The sequence below is a fragment of the Phoca vitulina genome, unplaced genomic scaffold (genome assembly GCF_004348235.1).
Source record: "Phoca vitulina isolate PV1807 unplaced genomic scaffold, GSC_HSeal_1.0 scaffold1, whole genome shotgun sequence".
Lineage (NCBI taxonomy): Eukaryota > Metazoa > Chordata > Mammalia > Carnivora > Phocidae > Phoca > Phoca vitulina.
The window spans coordinates 89115424-89136602 of record NW_022589704.1 but is presented as its reverse complement, the minus strand read 5'-3'; the positions used below and the strand labels follow the sequence as shown (position 1 = coordinate 89136602).

General features: G+C 40.0%; 1 protein-coding gene and 1 pseudogene across 1 annotated transcript in view; one reads left to right on the top strand and one right to left on the bottom strand.

Annotated features, from left to right (window-relative positions):
- Positions 1-21179, bottom strand: part of NXPH2 (neurexophilin 2) — a 112038-nt gene that overhangs the window by 49349 nt on the left and 41510 nt on the right. The window lies entirely within an intron of this gene.
- LOC116637557 lies at positions 16539-18376 on the top strand (annotated as a pseudogene).

Below are 21179 nucleotides of genomic sequence, written 5' to 3'. Positions count from 1 at the left end.
ATCTTTCCATACATTGATAAGGAAAAATCTGCAGGACATATTATTAGATGAAAGAAGACAAAGTGAAGAAGCATGTACTTAATCTTATACTAAAACTAAAAGGAACAAAGACTATCTAAAACCTCACCGGGATAATGACTGTGAATTTAGAATTCCATACTTAAACTATTATTTATGTAACATTCTCAGTCATACAAATTCTCACAAAGTTTATCACTCTCAAAAGCTCTCCAAAAGCATTACTCAATAAGGCTCTCCAGCAGATCAAACGAAAGAGAAATAATGAAGAAAGAGTATGCCATCAGCCACAAGGGTAGCAGCTGACATGACTTAGAAGAAGAGAAAAAACTCAAAAGAAATTAAGAGAAACCACTAGACCTTCAGGTTTGGGGCATCATCCTTGGAGTGGCTGGCCATTAGTGTCTTAACATTATATTTCTTTCTCTCTAAATCAAACAGCATAATTTGTTCTGTAGTAAATATTGGTAGGAGCATGATCTCATCAATGTCTCTTAAATCTAGGTTAAAAGCTTTGCATTGACTGACAGACTAAACAAGTAATACATAATCATGGTCACAGAACAGCAGATGTAAGGAAGTGGAGGAGGTAGGAGACTGAGCAGACACTCAGTAGATGGTATAGTTTTTGTACTAGGAAGGCAAGAGCTACTCCCTAAGGTCAAAACAACAACAACAAACAAACAAACAAAAACAAAAAGCAAAGAAAGAGGAAAATGTCATTTAAGCTGCAATGGTAATCCCAGAACTATAACACAGATCCATTTTGTGTTTATTCCTGGGGAAGAATGTTGGAAATAGAGCCATAGGGAACTTGACTTTTCATTTTTGTTCCTTCTGTATGATTTGACTTCTAACAATATATTAAAGACAACCCTATCGATAAAGGACTACTTAAATAAATTGAAGTTAAAATCATATAATGGAATACTGTCTGTAACCTTTGGAAAGATTGAGATTTGTCAATATATATTTTTGTGGAAAGTCGTCCACAATAATACATGTAATGTAAAAAATATAAAATTTGTGAAATAATATCATGTCATCCTCATTAAGGTAAAAAAAATGTCCCTCTGCATGTGTTTATGTAAATGCATATAAAAATATTAGGGAGGAGAAATTATAAACTGAGGGTACTGTAAAAAGGAGTTTTTCAGTATTTACTTTTATAACCTCTGAATTGTTTTAATGTTAGGAACATGTAATATACAATATGAAATATGTAAATATTACTTTTAAAATAAATTCTAATTCTTTTAAATTACAAAGGTAATATGTGTGGTAACAAGTCAAAAATGTAAATTTATAAATGTATAGTGCTATTCTTTCTTTCTTCGGTTAAGACTAAATTATTAAAATTCAAACTATTTTTTGATTTTGATAACCAAATAATGCCAATATTATTTATTAAATAAACTCTCTATTTCCCCTGGAATGGAAATACTCTCATTATCATATAGTAACTTCCCACATTTACTTATACACGTTTCTAGATTTGATTCTATTCCACTGCTCTATTTGCTTTTTCTTGTGTAAATAGCATTTTTTTTTATTACATTAGCTTTAAAGTAAATTCCAATATCTGGTACTACCTGAACCACCTCATTATTCTCTCTCCCTCTTAGATTCTTGAGAATTCTTGCATTTATTTTTCCATTTGAACTTTCAAATCATCTAGTCCCGTACAAAAAATAAATCTATTGAATTTTGGGGGGAATCACAGCAAACATACATTATCAGTTATAAAAAAATTTAAATAAAGAAAGCAGTATGTTTGAATCAACAGAGGTCATTTGAAAGGACAATGCAAAGCAGGCGTGAGGGTGACTGTATGAAGAGTACCAGCAATAAGTATTAGAGAACCCTATCTTCGTACATAAAGCAAAATCCTCAGTAACAGAAAAAAGTATGTCTATAAACTTCCTCATAGGCAGACAAGAGCAAGCATGAGTGTTTATGGATGGCTGTGTTCATAGATCTGTGGTCATCAAAAACTGAATGAGCAAACTTCCGTGAAGTGTGAGCATTTGTTAGCTCTGAATGGGTGGTGAGGGACAAGGCCACACAGTCAAGATGAGGGCTGACTGCCCCAAAGCTGTTGGTGTTCACACGTAATCCCTAGTCACGCTCTTTTTCACAGATAATTAATCCTATTTATGCAACTGCAAAGTTGATGACCCTGGTCACTGAGGCACTGTAGCTACAAAGAGAACGAGAAAGCTCTGCCAGGAAGGGGCCTGCAGCGTTAGCAGGAGATGCGGTCACGGGCAGACGCGTGGCACCCAGCGTGGAGGAAAGATGACACGCACTGGGGTTGTGGCAAGAAAGCGGGGCTCGGATCCCTGTTCTCCCATTGTTTAGTCATGGGGTCTTGGGCTCTCTGAGCTGCACGTCCTTTATCTGTAAAATATGGGCTAAACATGCTTGTGAGCAGCGCTGTTGTGAGCATGAAACAATATATACATTTATGTATATGGACAAACTCCACCTGATAGACACCAGTGTTAATGACAACAGACAGAAATTGGGCAGAGAAGGTACTGTTTCAGAGTGTCTAGAGTAGAAGAAAGTGTTGAAATGTGACATTGAATGATGTACGCAGGGCCTTATAAATACTTTTGTGTTGTAAAATTAAAAGTTGCCAGAGGGGGCAAGCCTGGGCAGAGGGCTGTGAGGGACGTGGGATTTCAATTAGCAAGGGCCTCACATGCTAGTGTGCTAGGTCAAGCAATCATGATTGTAGATTATAGCAGGTTTTTTTTTTCCTTTTTCAAAATGGAGTAAAATAATAAGATTCACGTCTTATAAAGATCCTCCTGGCAAGAGTACAGAGGATGTGCCACAGGAATCTGGAGGGAGGGCTTTTCAGCAATATTGCAGGCAGAGGATCATTTATAAGAACAAAACAAAGTAAAAAAAAAAAAAATAATAATAATTCCTAAAATTTGATAGTTGCTCAAAAACTCAAGTTCACGTCCGTCTTCCTTGGGAGTTCTTTAGCCTCTCCAGCTGTTCGTAGTAGAACAGCACAAGGGGCAGAGGGGGAGAAAGAAAGAACAGTATGAAACCCCATATCAATTAGATCTGAGTTTAGATTTTTCACCAGAAGTTCCTCCTCATCAGTAGATGCCCAAATTAAAAATGACACAGAGAAGGGAGAATGAAATAAAGGTGGTGGGGTGGGGGGGAGTGCCATACGGCCCTTCTTTGTTTCTTGAGCTCCTACCTAACTGCTTCCTGTGTCTTTGCTTGTTTTCTGGGTGAAGAAAAATGAAGAGGTTAAACACCACATTATTTAATATCTATCACTAGGGCAAGCAGAGACAAGAACTGCTCGAGACAAGATATTTTCTTTCCCAGAACAACACTGAGGAAATTCATTATAGGCTTTCACATTAAAGCACGGCCAAGGAAAGCAAACAGTGTTTCTCAAGGCTCAAAGCCTTAATCCAAGCGGCTTTAATGAAGCCTTGAAAAGCAACAATTGACAGTGGTAGTGGATTTCGTTCCAGAAGGAATCGATGAAAAAAAGAAACTCATTGAACATTATAAATACTGGAAAATGGATGGAAAAGCCATGGTTAAGTACTTAGCAGAACACCTGGCATTCGGAAAGAAACCAAACCATTTGGCTCAAACCTGTCCCTAAAATCTAGTTTTCAGTGATTAAACTGTAGGGCCTCTCTTCTCCAAGTGAGGTTTTCATGTTAAGCCAAGTGTTAGGAGCACAGCCTTGGGTCTTAGCATCCTAGCTTTTCCTAGCTGTTTCTCCTTGGAAAACACTGAACCTGGCCCTTTCCTAAGGCATCTAAAAAGGTCCTTAGGTTTTACATCCAAAAAGAAAACCTACATTTACTGGGCATCTGCCTCCTGTCAGGTCCTGGGCACCACTCTCAGCTCTCACAGTGCCGCTCTAGGCTGACTTTCACTATCCCCATTTTTCAGAGGGGGTACTTGAGACTCGCCCCAAGCCTCGCAGCTGTTACACCATGAAGCTGCGGATGGCTGAGCTGACATGGAGCCCAAAGCCTCTCCTCTCTGGCCTCACATGTCCTTCTCTCCCCATGGCTGGTATTTACACTCCCCGAGCCCCTGGATTCTTTCACCATTCCTCCAAAACCAACACTTCATGGTTTACTAATATTTTTATGAGGCACGACTTCAGGTACGTAAGGACATTTTATCAACTTTAGGGCACGCTGCATCACACTTAGCATGACTGTTTTCCCTCATGTCTTCAGTTTGCAGTGCGTGTCTTGCAGAGCGAGTCACGTGCTCACGTTGGCCCTAACTTCACCAAACCCCCGCTGTCCGACGGGATGAGTGTAGGTGTGTGTTCTTCCGGACCTGGGATATGGCAGTGTGATGGCTCGGTGGGGTAGAGCTCAGCAGATCATTGCTCGCTGTTCGATACCTGACCCTTCCATCCTGATTGTTTTCCCCCCAAAACTATTTACTGTTATTTCTACCTGTAAGAAAAGCACAGCCTCCCCAGAGAAAGTGGGGGATACAGTGAATAGCTCATAATATGTGACTGCTTCAATACTAAAGGGATTTGGTGAGATGACAAAACTCCACCACTGATAATTGTTTGTGTGCATGTGTGTCTGTTTCTTGTCTAAATTAGTCTGTTAGTGGCTCAAGAAGATGAATATTATAATTGATTAATTAAACAAGCAGCAATGGAGAGCTTATTATGCTGTCTTTGGAACCAGGCACTCAGAACACAATAGGATTACACATAGCTGAAAATCAATCTGTGAATGGAAGAAGCTACACCAGACAGCCCGTTGCTGTGCTTGCTATCACTACTACTGAGCCCTCCCTGCTGGGGTCCCACGTTGTGGAGGCGCCACGATTTTTTTGTGCTAACAAGTGGGAACAGTGAAAGATGAGCTAAGACATAGCGTGGTTATAATACAATTGGTATTTGCTTTGAAAATGTAGTCTGAAAGATAAACATGGATTAGGTCTGTTCCATAACAAAAGAGTTGAGAGGACAGTTAATTACTGAATATTTTATCCTACTGTTTTAGACCTCTGCAAGTTTTTAAATGTGCAGGTATTTGAGGCAACTCACTATAAATATTTACTAAGTAGCTGCTTTTTAATTTTTTCATCTGATGCTGTGTTAAATGGACTCTGCATCCCCAAAGAGGTAAGACTAACCCATGTATCTACCCATCCTCTGCTCAGATTTTACCATATTTTACTAATGTTCCAATCTGGGAGAGATAGGAGGTCTGTGGGAGGGAATAGAGAAAGGAGATGAATCCAAAAAGCTATGATTTCTCATCTGAGGGTCTGAGTCAGTAAACATGTGTTGACCTGAAGGCAAATAATTATTAATAGATGTTAAATTGTGACTCTTTGTTTTAGGTAAATTTCATGAAAGCAAGCTTTTTTACATAAATAGTTTTAATTCAAGATCGTAACAAAAGGATATTCTAGGCTTATGTTACATAATATTTGGCATTGTAGATACACTGCTTTCTCTTCTTGAATTTATCCCACATTTATTCCACCAAGCTATGTATATAGTTGCTCTTTGTATTTCAAAATAGTCTCTGACAATGAATTGTATTTTCCAGCTTCAATGATTAGTGGCTTTCTCTGACATTCTCTGTGCTTTTTTTATTTTCTTGCATTAAAAAACCCATTTACTGTGTGTAAAGAATTTTCAAGCGCACAGGTAAGAAGTATTATCATTGTTCCAGTATGCCTGCTTCTAGTATTTACTGCCACTCACATTATCTACATTTATATTCTTTCATGCATGTATGAGTTTGTCTCATCTGTGCCACAATTTCCTGACTATACCTTGATACTGTAACTATTTGCATATTGACTCTTTCTCTTCAGCACCATTCATAACATCTCCCAAGGTACGGCAAACTAAGAGTTTAATTAACATAATGTTGATATATTGCCCTCTAGATTATTAACCTAGATACAGAAATTGTGTTACTGAAATGGACTATTATTATTACTGCTATACCTTCCTTAGGATTTCTGGAGATTAAAAATATTCAATCCATACTGAAGTAAGTTGCTTTTTTTGCATCAATTGGAAAAAATAAAACACACACACACACACACACACACACACGCACACAAAATATCTTCAACACAGAATGAAAGACCAAATTGATTGGTTGAGTACATGAAACATGTTTTCATGTTATTTGACCTAAATAAATTTTTGCTGATTGCATTGCTTCTAATTTTTGTGTACCTGCCAAGGTTTCTGGAAGACAGAGACAGAGGTTACTACATCAGGCAAAGTGAGTGAACATGTAACACAGAGCTCTACAGTTAGCCTTGCCTGGGTTCTAAATCTGGCTCCCATATTTGCTGGGTATATGACCTTGGATGAGTTTCTTAATATCTCTGTATGGACTGTACTGGGTTCTTCAAAAAACTCACATGTTGAAGCCCTAACCCTCGATGTGACTAAATTTGGAGATAGGATTTTCAAAAAGGCAATTAAGATTAAATGAGGTCATAAGAATGAAGCTCCACTGTGAGGGCACTGGTGTCCTTGTAAGAGGAAGAGACTCCAGAGCTCTGTGAGTCTTAGACGCTCACCCTCTGAGGAAAGGCCACACAAGGACAGAGAGAGAAGATGGCCACCTGCAGGGCCATGTGGAAGAGAGGTCTCACCAGAAACCAACCCTACCTCGATCTAGGACTTCCAGCCTCCAGAACTGTGAGAAATTAATTTCTGTTGTTTAAACCATCCGGCCTGTTGTATTTTCTTATAGAGGCCCTAGCAGACTCACATAATCTCTAAAACGGAGTTTTTAATCCTCTGGATACAAAAATAGCACACACCTGATAAGAACTATTTGGATGAAAAAGAAAGTCATTTCAATTACTTAGCATAGTACCTGACATATAGAAATGTCCCAATAAATATTAGCTATTATTATTTTTAATGAGCAGGTGCTTAATCTAGCAGAAGTCAAACAGAAGTCTTTTAACTGAAATACATTTTTCCTTAAGACATAAAATGATGCTTATAAACATAAAGTATAAATAAAAATTCCTATCTGAAAATACCACTGTAACAACAATGTAGACATACTTATTCCCTCATAAAAAATGTCTGCCATTATCTAGACATCAAACTGTGCAGAGTGAACAAAGCCAAAATTATAGATTAAAATGGAAAAAAAATCAGTAAAAAAATCCAGATGTGGTTTTATAAAACATTTTAATCACTTCCGTTTTCATTTTTCAGTCTAAGTGTTGGGAATCATGTAGACACAGTTTTGCTAAAGAGTTTTAGCCATTTCCTTGTAGTTATTATTATTTTATGACTCTCATTAGTTTTCATTAGTTTTCTAGGGTTAAAAAGATCAAAACTTTACTTGTATTTCTTTTTTATATTTCCTTTGATGCATATTGGCCTAAATATTATACTAAATTACCTGCTTTCCAAAGAAAGTCATAGACTGTGTCTGGGTCCATTCTTCTCCCAATGTTCAGAGCTCTCCTTATGTTTTGCTAAGTATTTCATTATTGAACAGGTGATACCTGTTGTTCTTAAGAAGAAAACATCTTAGTTCTTCTTTAAAAAATGAGATTGATATTGAATTCTACTTAGAGTTCTATTCTTTTCTAGATGTATAGAGAGTTCTAATATATTCTGATTATTTTCCTGGACAAATTGGATTTATTTGTTTCTTAAAAAAGTGGTAGTCCTTCTTTTATAAAGTGCGACTGATATTTTTCAACAGGTCTAATCTTTTTTTTTTTTTTTAATTAAAAACACAGTTGTTAGTACTTACATACTTGGAGTCCACCTTCAACTGGGGATGAAGGCAGGCAGAGCTCTTAGAAGCTGGAGGTGACATTTGCCTTGGGTAGTTCCAGCTAATTTCTTTCTACTCTACTTATGTTAAAAGAGAGAAACGAGAATAAAATTATGGGGGCTTTTTCACTTTTGGATATTGTTTCCGGGGAGATTTGTTAAATTCCATTTGAAGAAAGTTCAAAAGATGCTTTATGTGTCCAAAATAAAGCCTTTAATTTGCATTCACCTTCCTATCCGATCTATCTCGTTTTTCCCATCCCAGAAAATAGCATCTTTAGTTTCTCAAGCCGGAAATCTGGTAGGTGATCCTTTGTACTCTCAGTTCCCTGCAAACTCACATCCAGTTCTTCATCAAGTCTTGCCAGTTTTACCTTCAAACCCTCTTTTGTACCTACCTGTTCCTCTCTATCTTCACCACCAGTCCCTTCCTCCAAGCCAACGACTTTGTTCACCTGAACCCCTCAGTTCACGTAATAATCAGTCACTCTGCTTCCAGTTGTCCTCTTCCTGACAGCTGCGTTAGTGCTTTTCAAAAATATAAATCAAAACATCCTTCTCCAGATTAACCTTCTAAAATCCTGCTGTACTTAGAGCACAATCTGAATTCTTTGCCAGGACAAAAAAGTCCTCAAATCGTTGATCCCTGCCTACCTCCTGGCGTTTACTTCTTCCCACATGACGCCTTGCCCACTGTGTCCAAGCCACACTGGCCTTTAGGTCCGCCAACTGCCAAGTTCCTTCCAAAAGGCTGCAGTTTTAAAACACTGCCCCATAACTTTCAACATTGCTGTCATGAAGAAGTGAGGTCCACATCTCCCTTGTTTGAATTTCGGTGGCTTTGTGACTGCTCTGACCAAGAGAATACATAAGAAGAAATGCTATGTGATATATCAGTTTGCTAAGACTTTTGTAACAAAGACCACAGACTGGGGGCGCCTGGGTGGCTCGGTCGTTGGGCGTCTGCCTTCAGCTCAGGTCGTGATCTCCGGGTCCTGGGATTGAGCCCCGCATCGGGCTCCCTGCTCCACGGGAGGCCTGCTTCTCCCTCTCCCACTCCCCCTGCTTGTGTTCCCTCTCTCGCTGTGTCTCTCTCTGTCAAATAAATAAATAAATAAATAAAGACCACAGACTGGGTGGCTTAACCAACAGAAATTTATTTCCTTGCAGTTCTGGAGGCAGGAAGTCCAGGATCAAGGTGTTCAGAGGGTTGGTTTCTTCTGAGGCCTCTTTCCTTGTCTGTCTACACATGGTCTTACTGTGACCTCACTTGGTTCGTCCCTTGGTCTATGTTGTCTGTGTCCTAATTTCCCCTCATAGAGACACCATTCATAGTGGAAGGCCACTCATATGATCTCATTTTACCTTAATTACGTCTTGAAAAGCTTTATCTCCAAAGCTTTATCTCCATTACCTTCATCTGAAGTACTGGAGCCCAGGATTCAATATATGAATTTGGAGGGACTTAAGTCAGCCCATAACACGTCTGAGGCCAGGTTCTAGAAGGCTAGGCATCATCTGTTGTTTACTCTGAGGCCCTAAGCCACTATGTAAGAAATACGACTCCCCTGGGGCACCACAGGTGGAAGTCCAAGCCATTGGACAGGCCACGCGTAGATGCCCGGGCTCATGGCCCCAGCTCCGCCTAGACCTTGTGTTGTGCCAACACAAGAGCCAGACATGGGAGCAAAGTCCTAAAAACTCCAGCTGATTTCAGCCCCTAGCCATCCAAGTCACCCAGATATTTTAGTCTTCCCAGATGAGGCCCCATACTTTGTGGAGCAGGAACAAGCTATCCTGGCTGCAGCCCATCCAAATTCCTGACCCACAGGACCTACGAACACAGTAAATTGGTTGTTTTATGCCACTAAATTCAGGGTGGTTTGTTACACATCAATAGATAACAGTAACACCATCTCGGGGCTTCACATATGTTCTCTTCTCTCCCTGGAATGCTCTTCCCTCTGCTCTTGGTCATCGTCCTCTCTCTCACCTTAAACATCACCTCCTTAGAGAGGTCTCTTCTGATGGCCAGTATAAAGTGTCCACCCCCTTTCATTTGTCTTAGAGTTCCTTATGCTTCCCATTCAGAGCATCCATAGACACTTAAATGGCATTTAATCATTTATTTTTATCAGTCAGTTTCTGCCTTCTCCATGATACTACTTGCTTTTTAAGAGCAGGAACCACTTTCCATTTTTTTTTTCCCGGATCAGATATGTTGTATGTGCTCATAATCAGAGGCTGTGCAATACTTGTTGAATAGATAGATGACTATCGGTTCAGCATTACTGTTTTTGTTGGAAAAAAATCATTGAAAGTAAACTGATGGTATTTAGGAAGAGGTTTGCTTAAATTTAAGCAGTGCACTTTGACTGAGGACCTGTTCTTGCTGGCTCTAATCTAGGAGCTGACAATGCAGTGACAACCAAAGAAACCCAAATGTCAAATAAATCCACCAGTGGATAGCACTGTGGCAACTCACAAATAGTCTGTTCTTTGGCACAGTCTCCCCAGGCCTTTGGCAACTTACCGTGGGAGTCAAAGTGATGAAAGTACTGGCTCAAAATGCCCATGACGGTCTGCCCTTGGTGGGTGAGGCTGTTTCCAAGTTCTTCCAGAAATACTAGGCTGAGCCTTTAGAAGTCTATGCACACTATGGATGATGAACGATTTAAGCAAATCTGTAGGGAGATCTGTTAGAAATCACAGAGGTCAACCCGAGGAGAGGGCTGGAGTCTTAGGGCCCAATGGCAGCATTCTGGTCTTACACAGAGCAGCACCATTAAACCATCACAAGGAGGAGGCAGTATCATGGCCTTGACAGGCCCAGCTTCACGATTCCTAAAACTCACTTCTTTTTGTAATAGTACCTCTTTGTTGTTTTTGGCAGGAAGTTTTGCAGTTGTTTCTAGTTAAGCTTCTTAGGTCTCATGATTTATATATTGCCTCAACCTATGATCTGTGTGTATGCACCTCTGCCAAAATCTGAAAATGATGTCTGCGTAGGCTGTTATGAGTAGGCAGGTGTGGATGGATATGTGGATAAAGAGGAAACAGAAACAAGAAAAATGTGACTAATGAGGCAAAGAAGGTTAAGGAACCAGCTGATTCTTCTAGACATCTTGGTTTACATCCAAAGTATGTCAAATTAGAAATAAATCATGGACTACATTGCTTTCCAAGTCTGCTGATCTCGTACGTGCTGTGTCATAAGGGGGGTTCTATGATTAGGGATACAATCATCTCAGGCAATCAAAAATGTTTTCAGAATCCTGTAGAGAAATTTGGCCCATGCAAAGTCCTAGAGAAGAGGAGGGGGTTGGGAAGCTCCTTAGGTGACCTGTCATATATATGGCCCTGGAGGAGAGTCAGATGTCTAACTGGACTTTTTAAAAGGCACCCGCATGGTGAGGTAAGGAGAAAAAGTTAAAAAAACTAACTTTGTTAAACTGTCAAGGAGGGAGCTCCTTTCAGGAGAAGGTCTCATCGAAAGTTCTGTCAGTGTCAGACCTGAGGATGTGGACTTCTTTCTAATGAGGGGAGATCCTCAGCTATGCTGACCCAGCCTTTTGAGTCCTGCACTTTAAAGCTTCACTAGGCGGGCTCTGCCCTTCTCCCACGTTGCCATGTTGGCTTTATGAATGTGTGCCGTGATCTCTTTGACCTATCTTTCGGAGCCCATGGTCTTCTCAGTGTTCCTTCTGCTGGTATTCTGGTTTTAGTTTGTGCCCTTAATCTTTTATTTGAAGTCTTAATAACTGGCTCTTCATAATTCTAAATAATATGGCTCTTCCTAGTTCCATTGCTTAGTCTTTTTATTTCACTTGTAGAGGTTTGCTCACTGTCATTGATTACATACATCATGGCATATTTGACATAAAGCCTCCAGATTAAATAGAAAAAACCTGAGGCAAATCACAAATATTTGGTATTGTGCAAAATAGGCTTTCAAGCAATTGACTACATTTCCTCCTTTTCAAAATGCAGCTTCTATGCTCTTAAATCATCTCTCGTCCTGTTTAACGTGCACAAATCCTTCAAATACCTTACAGGACTTGTTTCTTTTTTCTATTTTTAAGAACTTGAGAAAAGTGAATTTATTGAAATAAGCTGTGTTGTATGTTCCAAAAATTCTTTCTCATTCCCTGTATCAACATGGCCTATAACGAAATGATATGAAGGAGAAATTCCCTTAAAGATGATTTTTCTATTGACTGAAAAATTTCTATGAGATTGTTTAGTAAGAGTGGTCCAGTGATAAGTGTATTTAAAGAAATCAAGATAAACAGAATTTTATCAACTGGGGATGGCTTAGAAAGAAAGAATGGAAAGTTATAAAGATTTAGAGAGAATATCTGACTTAAAACAGGGGTTGAATAAATATCTAGATATTTTATTTCTGTGTAAATCAAGGGGGAAACCGCTTATCAAATCTGCAGGTGACTCCAAGCTGGGAGAGATTATTAATCCATCAGATTACAGAACCAAGAATCAGAAAGATCTTGAAAGACAAAAAGGAAAGATAATGAAATTAATGGAGAGAAATGTGAAGTCTTTGCACTTAAACCTGGAAAATTTTTCTGTGGAAATTGTTATTTCATGTGAAGAAATATCTGTATGTTTGGTTGTCCTCTAGCTATGCTTAAGCAAGAAGGGGATATAACATCTAAGAAACTGTCCCAACTACTGGCTGCATTATATATTTTTTTTTTTTTAAAGATTTTTTTTAATTTATTTATTTGAGAGAGAGAATGAGAGAGAGAGAGACAGCATGAGAGGGGGGAGGGTCAGAAGGAGAAGCAGACTCCCTGCTGAGCAGGGAGCCCGATGCGGGGCTCGATCCTGGGACTCCAGGATCATGACCTGAGCTGAAGGCAGTCGCTTAACCAACTGAGCCACCCAGGCGCCCCCTGGCTGCATTATAGAAGCAGATTATATGGGGCGTTCGAAGGAGGTTACTGTACCCATGGATTTCAGATCATATCTTGATATTCATACTTGGTTCTAAAAGGGGCATTAAGTAATGAGCTGTCTCCAGAAGATGAAGACCAGGATCTGGAAGTTTCCAGAAATTAAAGTCAAGGGTAGTGAAAGGATTTGCAGTTATACATCAGAAAGCAAAAAGACTTCAGAGACAATCAGAATGTTGTTTGTAAATACTAGAGGAAGTGTCAAATAAAAGAAGGAGACATTTGGGTAGTTGTAAAGGGTAGGTCTAGAAGAATGCATGGAAGTTACTGAGAAGCAGAACTCAGCTTGGGGATATTTGATTTAATAAAAGCTTAACTACCTATTATGTTCTGAGCATCAGGAATACAAAGCTCAAGAGGGCTCCATCTCTGTTCTCAACTTTGTATTTTAGAAGGAGAGTAAAGTTCTAAGCACCCAATTTCAATGTATGTGGGCTTGTTTTCTCCCCACCAATAAGCAATGCTCTGGCACCAGCTGGGTGTCTTCCAATTTAACTCAAATCTGACACTATTGTGGAATTATATAAAACTTCCGGGCATGAGAGAAAAGCTTCATTTCCCTTTCTAAAACAAATGGCTAATGAACTCTTTGTGAACTGGGCAAAAAGACCTTTGGACTGGGCCAAAAACAGCAAGTATTTTACAAGCAATTGTTTATAAAGTCAACAGGACAATGGGCATTCTGATCATTAGACTGTGGGTTGTAGACTTTTTAAAAACATACTAGCTAAACTAATTAAGGTACACCAGGAGTAGCTTCACTTGTTAGCACCAATAGAATAGTTGATCAATTTGTAACCAAAAGCAGCTCTGCCTGTTAGTACCAACTGACAATTTTTTTCCTCTTTTATCCGAGTCATTAATTGTTCTCCTTCCTTTTTTCTCATAAAAACCCTTGCTTTCACACTGTAGGCAGGACATTTCCTGGTTACAGCTGGAATCCACGCTCTTGAATTACAATTCTGAGATCCCAGAAAAATGCCTTTGTTCTTTTTCAGTTTTGCCTTCTGTATAGGTTGACACTATCCATCCAGAGATAGTTTCACATCCCACAGGTTATGGGGTCAGTCCCAGGAGACTGCCCCCCTCCCCAGTTTGGGATGCCAGTTGCAAGTCCAGGTCACCACCTGTGCTTCTGACCAAGTACCTATAGGTTGGAGGTTCCAATGACCTTTTTTGGGATATATATATACTCCTTATAACTCACAATATCACAGGGAGGCAATGAGATAAAGTAACTATTCAATGTGATTGGTGACAGACAGGAAGAAATGTCCAAGCTAGGGAAAGCTTTATGAACACGGTTGTGTTTAAGCTAAACCTTGAAAAGTGATTGTGTGCTTGTAGAAGAATGGAATATGGAATAGAGGGAGTGAACACCAGTTAGAAAGATGGCAGTAAAAAGCCAGATGCCAGGAGTGGGGGGGCGCCTGGGTGGCTCAGTCGTTAAGCGTCTGCCTTCAGCTCAGATGCCAGGAGTGGTAGGAGATTTGGACAGGGCAGAATGAATAGGACCTAGTGCTGGTGGGGGTGGCTAAAGGAAGTGAAGGAGAAATGCACCCAGGGTGGTTCTAGGAATTTGTATTTGGATGCTCGGATGGCTGATGGTACCATTAATGAAGAGAGGCAATATGGTGAGCAGGGGATGTTCAGGGACAAGAAGAGTAAACAGGAAATTCACTGAGTTTGTGGTAGCTCAGCAGCATCTTAATAAAAATGTAGAATCAAGAGATGGAAATCAGAAAAATGGTCAAGGTCAGAGGTATAGATCTAGAAGCCCTCAGTTTGTAAGTGGTAACTAGTCTTGATAGTGGGTGGTATTATCTGGGGTGTGGTAGACAAGATTTTACTAAGTGAGAAAGCCAAGAATAAAATCTTGAGGAAGTCAGTTGTTTGAGGTCAGGTGGGAAAGGAGTTTGTGGCGGGCAAAAAGCCGTGCTTAAACTTAAATATGGTACTATTCTGGAAAATCCATGATATCGGATGTCTGAACTTGGATACTGGTTTTTATTGATCTAAAGGGTCATAAATCTCCTAGGTACTATAAATACCAAAAAAAAGCTGCTGGTTGAGACTGATTTTTGCAGGAGGTTTTAGAGTTAGCATCCCACTATGGTATCCTTGTTTCTTACTTTCCCACGTCACCAATCCCCACACATTTTACTACATATTTCAGAGCCAATCTGTCTCTGGAATGTCTTGGCCTTCCAGGGATATTCTCTCTCAAGGCGAGAGCAATGTGTTGGAATTAGTCAGAACTGGATGGCCCCTCCAGCCCTCGAAATTGCTGGTATCCTAATCAGTATCTGTAAAATACACAACACACAACTTTCAGGCAACTAATGAGGAGAGTGCTTCCTTGACTCATTATGTAGTGTGTCATCCTTTGAAAGACACTGCCAGTCTAATCTGTGGTTAATAATCCAGTGACCAAAACAAAGGAGTTGTTCTACTGTCTGGTTCAACTGAACACCTTCATTCTCATATGCAGACGAAGTCCAGTGTAGTAGAAAGAAAGCAGAGTTTGGATTAGGTTTTGGATTCCAAACCCACTTTATCACTTTCTAAAACTTATTTTCTTTATCTGGAAAATGGTAACGATATGGGGCTTATGGGCTTGTTCTTGTAATTAAATAAAATGATGAAGAAAAAAACACTTGGATAGTGCATGACAATTAATGTCCCCCCCCGCAAATGGTAATCACTATTTCTAATTTTATTTTCATCTTCCCTCACTGTGTGCAAAAATCTTTATCTAACCTTTAGAGATATACCTATTACCTCAGACTACAAGGGATAAAAGACTTTAAAGAAAACAAAACACTGTGGTTATTCAAAGGATTTTCATGGCACTGATAAACGGGTCTTTTGTCCAATATAGATTTCCTCGATCACTTCAATGCTCATTATAGAAGCACCTCTGTTCTATTCTCTCTTTTACAGTTTTGTTCCTACAACAAAAGAAATCAAAGCACCCAAGTTCAATGTGATGCAGTGCAACCCTAATCTAACTTCATTGAAACAAAGAGGCAGAACCGAGGGGACTGCCTGAATTTGCTCCCCTTGCTCTGCCCGGTTAGTGCTGCTTGCGGGAAACATGTTATCACACATGCCGTGTGCTGCAGCATCAAAGGGGGCAGGAGCAGGTGAACTGGGCATTTTGTCTCTCATCAGATTCTTTGCGGATGGACACCATCCTAACAGACCTTATCTGCCTGCAACCCACAGACTCACTACACAGTACAATGGGGGCCAGCAAACCCTCAAAGGCTTTAAAGGCTTCAAAAATTAACAAACTCTGGGGAAACAGGGTCTAATTTGTTAAGAGGAAAAACTTTTTAAAACAATAGGTTAAAGTTCACACTGGATACAGGATGGTGAATAAGGTAGCAATGATTGCTTCCGTGAGCAATGTTTTATTGCCCGAGGAGCAGAAACTACAAAGCAACTGTATAGGCATACCTCATTTTATTGCACTTCAGTTTATTGCATTTTGCAGATATTCTGGGGTTTTTTTGTTTTTGTTTCTGTTTTTCTACAAACTGAAGGTTCGTGGCAACCCCGCATTGAGCAAGTCTATCGACGCCATTTTTCCAATAGCATTTGCTCATGTTGTGTCTCTGTGTCACATTTTGGTAATTCTCACAATATTTCAAATTTTTTCATTATTACTGTATTTATTATGGTGCTCTGTGATCAGTGATCTTGTGTGTTAATATAGTAATTGTTTTGGAGCACCATCAAACATGCCCACATAAGACAGCAAACAATATATAAATGTGTGTTCTGACTCTTCTACCAACCAGCCAGTCCCTTTTCTCTCTCCTTCCTTTTGGGCCTCCCTACTCCCTGAGACACAACAATATTGAAATTAGACCAGTCAATAACCATACCATAGCCTCTAAGTGTTCAAGTGAAAGGGAGAGTCACATGCCTCTCACTTTAAATCAAAAGCTAGAAATGATTAAGCTCAGAGAGGAAGGCATGTTGAAAGCCAAGACAGGCTGAACGCGAAACCTCTGGAGCCAAATAGCTAGCCAAGTTGCAAATGCAAAAGAGAAGTTCTTGAAGGAAATTAAAAGTGCTACTCCAGTGAACACACGAATGATAAGAAAGGGAAACAGCCTTATTGCTGAAATGGAGGTTTCCTTGGTTTGGATAGAAGATCAAACCAACCACAACATTCCCTTAACCAAAGCCTAATCCAGGGCAAGGTCCTAGCTCTCCTCATTTCTATGAAACCTGAGAGAGGTCAGGAAGCTGCAGAAGAAAAGTTTGAAGCTAGCAGTGTTTGGATCGTCAAGTTTAAGGAAAGAAGCCATTTCCATAATATAAAAATAGAAGGTGAAGCAGGAAGTGCTGATGCAGAAGCTACAACACATTATCCAGAAGATCTAGCTGAGATAATGAATGAAGGTGACAACAGATTTTCAATTTAGTCAAAGCAGCCTTCTACTGGAAGATGCCTTCTCAGACTTTCATAGCTAGAGAGGAGAAGTCAATGCCTGGTTTGAAAGTTTCCAAGGACAGGCTGACTCTCTTGTTTGGGGTGAATGCAGCTGGTGACTTGAAGTTAAAGCCAATGCTCACTTACCATTCTGAATCCTAGGGCCCTTATGAATTATGCCAAATCTACTCGGTCTGTGCTCTATAAATGGAACAACAAAGCCTGGATGACAGCACATCTGTTTACAACACAGTTTACTGAATATTGTAAGCCCACTGTTGAGAGACTTACTGTTCAGAAAAAAAAGATTCAAAATATTACTGCTCAGTGACAATGCACCTGGTCACCCAAAAACTCTGATAGAGAGGGACAATGAGATTAAGGCTGTTTTCATGCTTGCTAACCCAACATCCATTCTGCAGCCCTTTGATATTTTGCAAATATCAAAAATATATTTGCAAAGCTATGGCTGCCCTAAATAATGATTCCTCTGATGGATCTGGGCAAAGTCAATTGGAAACCTTCTGAAAAGGATTCACCTTCCCAGATGCCATTCAGAACATTCATGATTCACGGGAAGAGGTCAAAACATCAAGCATCTACTGGGTTTGGAAGAAGTTGATTCTAACCGTTGTGGATGACTTTGAGGGGTTCAAGACTTCAGTGGAAGAAGTGACTACAGATGGGTTAGAAACAGCTAGAGAACTAAAATTAGAAATGGAGCCTGAAGATGGGACTGAACTGCTGCCATCATGAGAAAACTTTCACGGATGAGGGGTTGCTTCTTATGGATGTGCAAAGAAAGTGGTTTCTTGAGATGGAATCTATTCCTGGTAAAGATGCTGTGAAGATTGTTGAAATGACAACAAAGGATTTAGAATGTTACATAAACTTAGTTGATAAAGCAGTGCCAGGGTTGGAAAGGACTGACTCCAATTTTAAAAGAAGTTCTATTGTGGGTAAAATGCTATCAAACAGTGTCACATGCCACAGAGAAATTGTTCATGAAAGGAAGAGTCAATCAATGTAGCTTATTTTTCTTATTTTAAGAAATTGCCACAACCATCCCAACCTTCAGCAACCACCTCCTTGATCAGTGAGTAGCCATCAACATCTTGCTGAAAGTTCAGATGATGGTTAGCATTTTTTACCAATAAAATATTGCTTAGTTAAGGTATGTACATTTTTTTTAGACGTAATGCTATTGCACACTCAACAGACCACAGTATAGTGTAAACATAATTTTTTTAAGATTTCAGTTTTAAGTCCTCTCTACACCCAGTATAGGGCTTGAACTCACAGCCTTGAGATCAAGAGTTGCACGCTCCACTGACTGAGCCAGTCAGGCAACCCCTAAACATAACTTTTATAGGCACTGGAAAACTAAAAAAATCATTTGACTCGCTTTAATATGATACTTGCTTTACTGCAGGGGTCTGGAACCGAACCCGCAGGATCTCTGAGCTATGTCTGTATCAGTGATAAAAACAAAGTAGCAACAATAATAAGCATAACCACAACGACAGTCATAATCATGTGCTTTAATTTATGCAAAAAGTAATCATAGAATACCATCTCAGGTTCCAGATTTCATTGCCGTACTAGGAGGCATGGGGGTGGGGGTGGGGGGTGGGGAGAGAAGGAGGGCCAGGGAGAGAAGGAGGGCCACAGCACCGGTGTAAATAAAACTAGTAGACACAAACAAACATTCACAATATTTGCCCCCCAAATTTTACACACACATACACACATTCAGAAGAGGGAGAAATAAGCATTGACCCCGATGATCAGAAAAGGCTTCCTAGGGTAAACAGCAATGAAATGTGGTGAGGAGCTACTGTGGAAATAGAATAGGGAATGAGCTAAGGTATGCAGGGCACAAAGGAGGAGGAAGGGAGTGGCCGAGGGAGGAAGGGGCAAGAAGTCCCACATGCCTGTCACCCGCAATGGGGTCATGCTAGGCAAGGCCAGAGGAGTATGGTGGGAGCAGGTTACAGAGGGACATGAACACCAGGTTGAACAAATGTGATTTTTTCCTCTGCAGTTTAGCTGATGAAAAGCCATCTGCTCTCAAGTAGGGAAATGACGTATGATCAAAGATGCAGTGTAAGATTAACCTAGCAGTAGTGAATCTGCCTCAGGAACGAGGCAGGAACTGTGCATATGCATAAAGAAACAAAAAGATATATAATATATATCGGCACTGTACGGAATAGGTTAGAATGTGAAGGGGGAAAAAAACACAAGCAGGGAGAACAGACAGGGAGTAGGGGAGAAGATATAGTTCTGACCCTAGAATTATTAGGATATGTACACTTTGAGTTGCTTTTGTAACAGCTGTGGCAATTTTTCCCTAATCCATCCATATCTGCTCCCTAAAATCCTCTTTTGCTGAAATGGTACAAATTTGCACACCGGTGTTGTTAATCCACAGAAAAGAACCATGCACACTGGGCTCAAGTTCATGCTCAGTTCTTCGCCTTAGGGCCCTGGTGGCATGAAAGGCCTGACCAGCTGGAGATCATGACGCAATCTGCAGTAGGAAAAGGAGGGACAAGTCAGGAGTAGATTTTAGTGACTAGTTCCTGGTTGACTTAGGAAGAGAGGGTCCTAGAACTGCAGACGTCTTTGAGAAAATCTGTCCATTGGAAAACAAAGAGTTAAGAGCTTGAGTTAAAGTATTATTTTTCAACTTTTTGGCTACAGGTACTCTGCTACTCTATTTTTTTTCTCATTTTCTCTATTAATCAACATGCCACATAGGTATCCAATTGTTCTTGAACTTTGCTTGTTTGCCTGCACACCTTTTCAGAAGATTATCAAAGTGTGATGAGGGGTTCTAGTCATCCTGAAATGAATCAGCTAATTAAATTAATTTTATCTCGGGTATATTGCTTTAGTTCAATTAAGTTGCTAAGCCAATCACATCAGAATAAATCAACCATACTGTTACATAATTCTTTTTAATAAACGGAGTTATAATTATATGAAGGCAATTCTGAGGATTCCATATGCTACAAAGCAGGGAACCTAATTTATTTCCTTGATTCGGAGAGACAAACTCACTCATGTGTAATAACTTTTATCATCCAAAATTTTAATTTTTATTGTATTATAAAGTTTAGAGTCTCTTGCTTGCTTTATAAATCGCAGTAAGAATGAGTTCACGATGGGGCTTGTGGGGGAAAGGGAGGCTTTGACACAGATCTGAAATGATGAGCATAAAGCCATGCTGCAAATTCGCTAGGCAGTGTCAGAAACCAGTGCTGGTGCCTCCTGTGCTTTTGAACAGCCAATGTAAGGAGAGAAGTGAGTGGGGGTTGGGTGGGGAAAAAATACGTCTTGAAACAGATCCTTAGAGAGAAGAGCCATGTTGGGACAATCCCCTTGCTTCCCACATCACCCTCCACGTTTTCCTGGCAAGTCATAGGCGTCATTATCAACTCCTGGTGAAAATGACTTATTTTAAAATATAACAAAACAGAAATCCACTTAACAGATCTGAGACCAGGAATGAAAACACCTTTGTTTAACAACTTGGCCTGATTCTCCGCGAATGCTGTTGACGGTTCGGCTTTGTTGTGGATGGGAACGAGTGAAGCTTGCAAGGGGAATCGGTCCATGGTAACATGATGTTCAGAGACAGCTACCGTCTCCAACCAAGATGGTGTTGGCAGAGCGGCAGACACCATTGGCCCAAGGGATGGATGGCCTGCACAGCCGTGCACACACTCATTCTTGCAGCCACTCAGACAGGGATGAGCGCTGGGGAGCTCAGAAAGAATGAAGAAATGGTAGGCCAGGGTCCCTGAGAGCTACCTTTGCTTACCTTCTCTTTGAAGTGATTTTTTGAGAATGTTAGAAAAATAGGCAGTCATCCCCCACTTTTTTGGTTCATATTTCTCACTATTGAAGTTCTGAAATT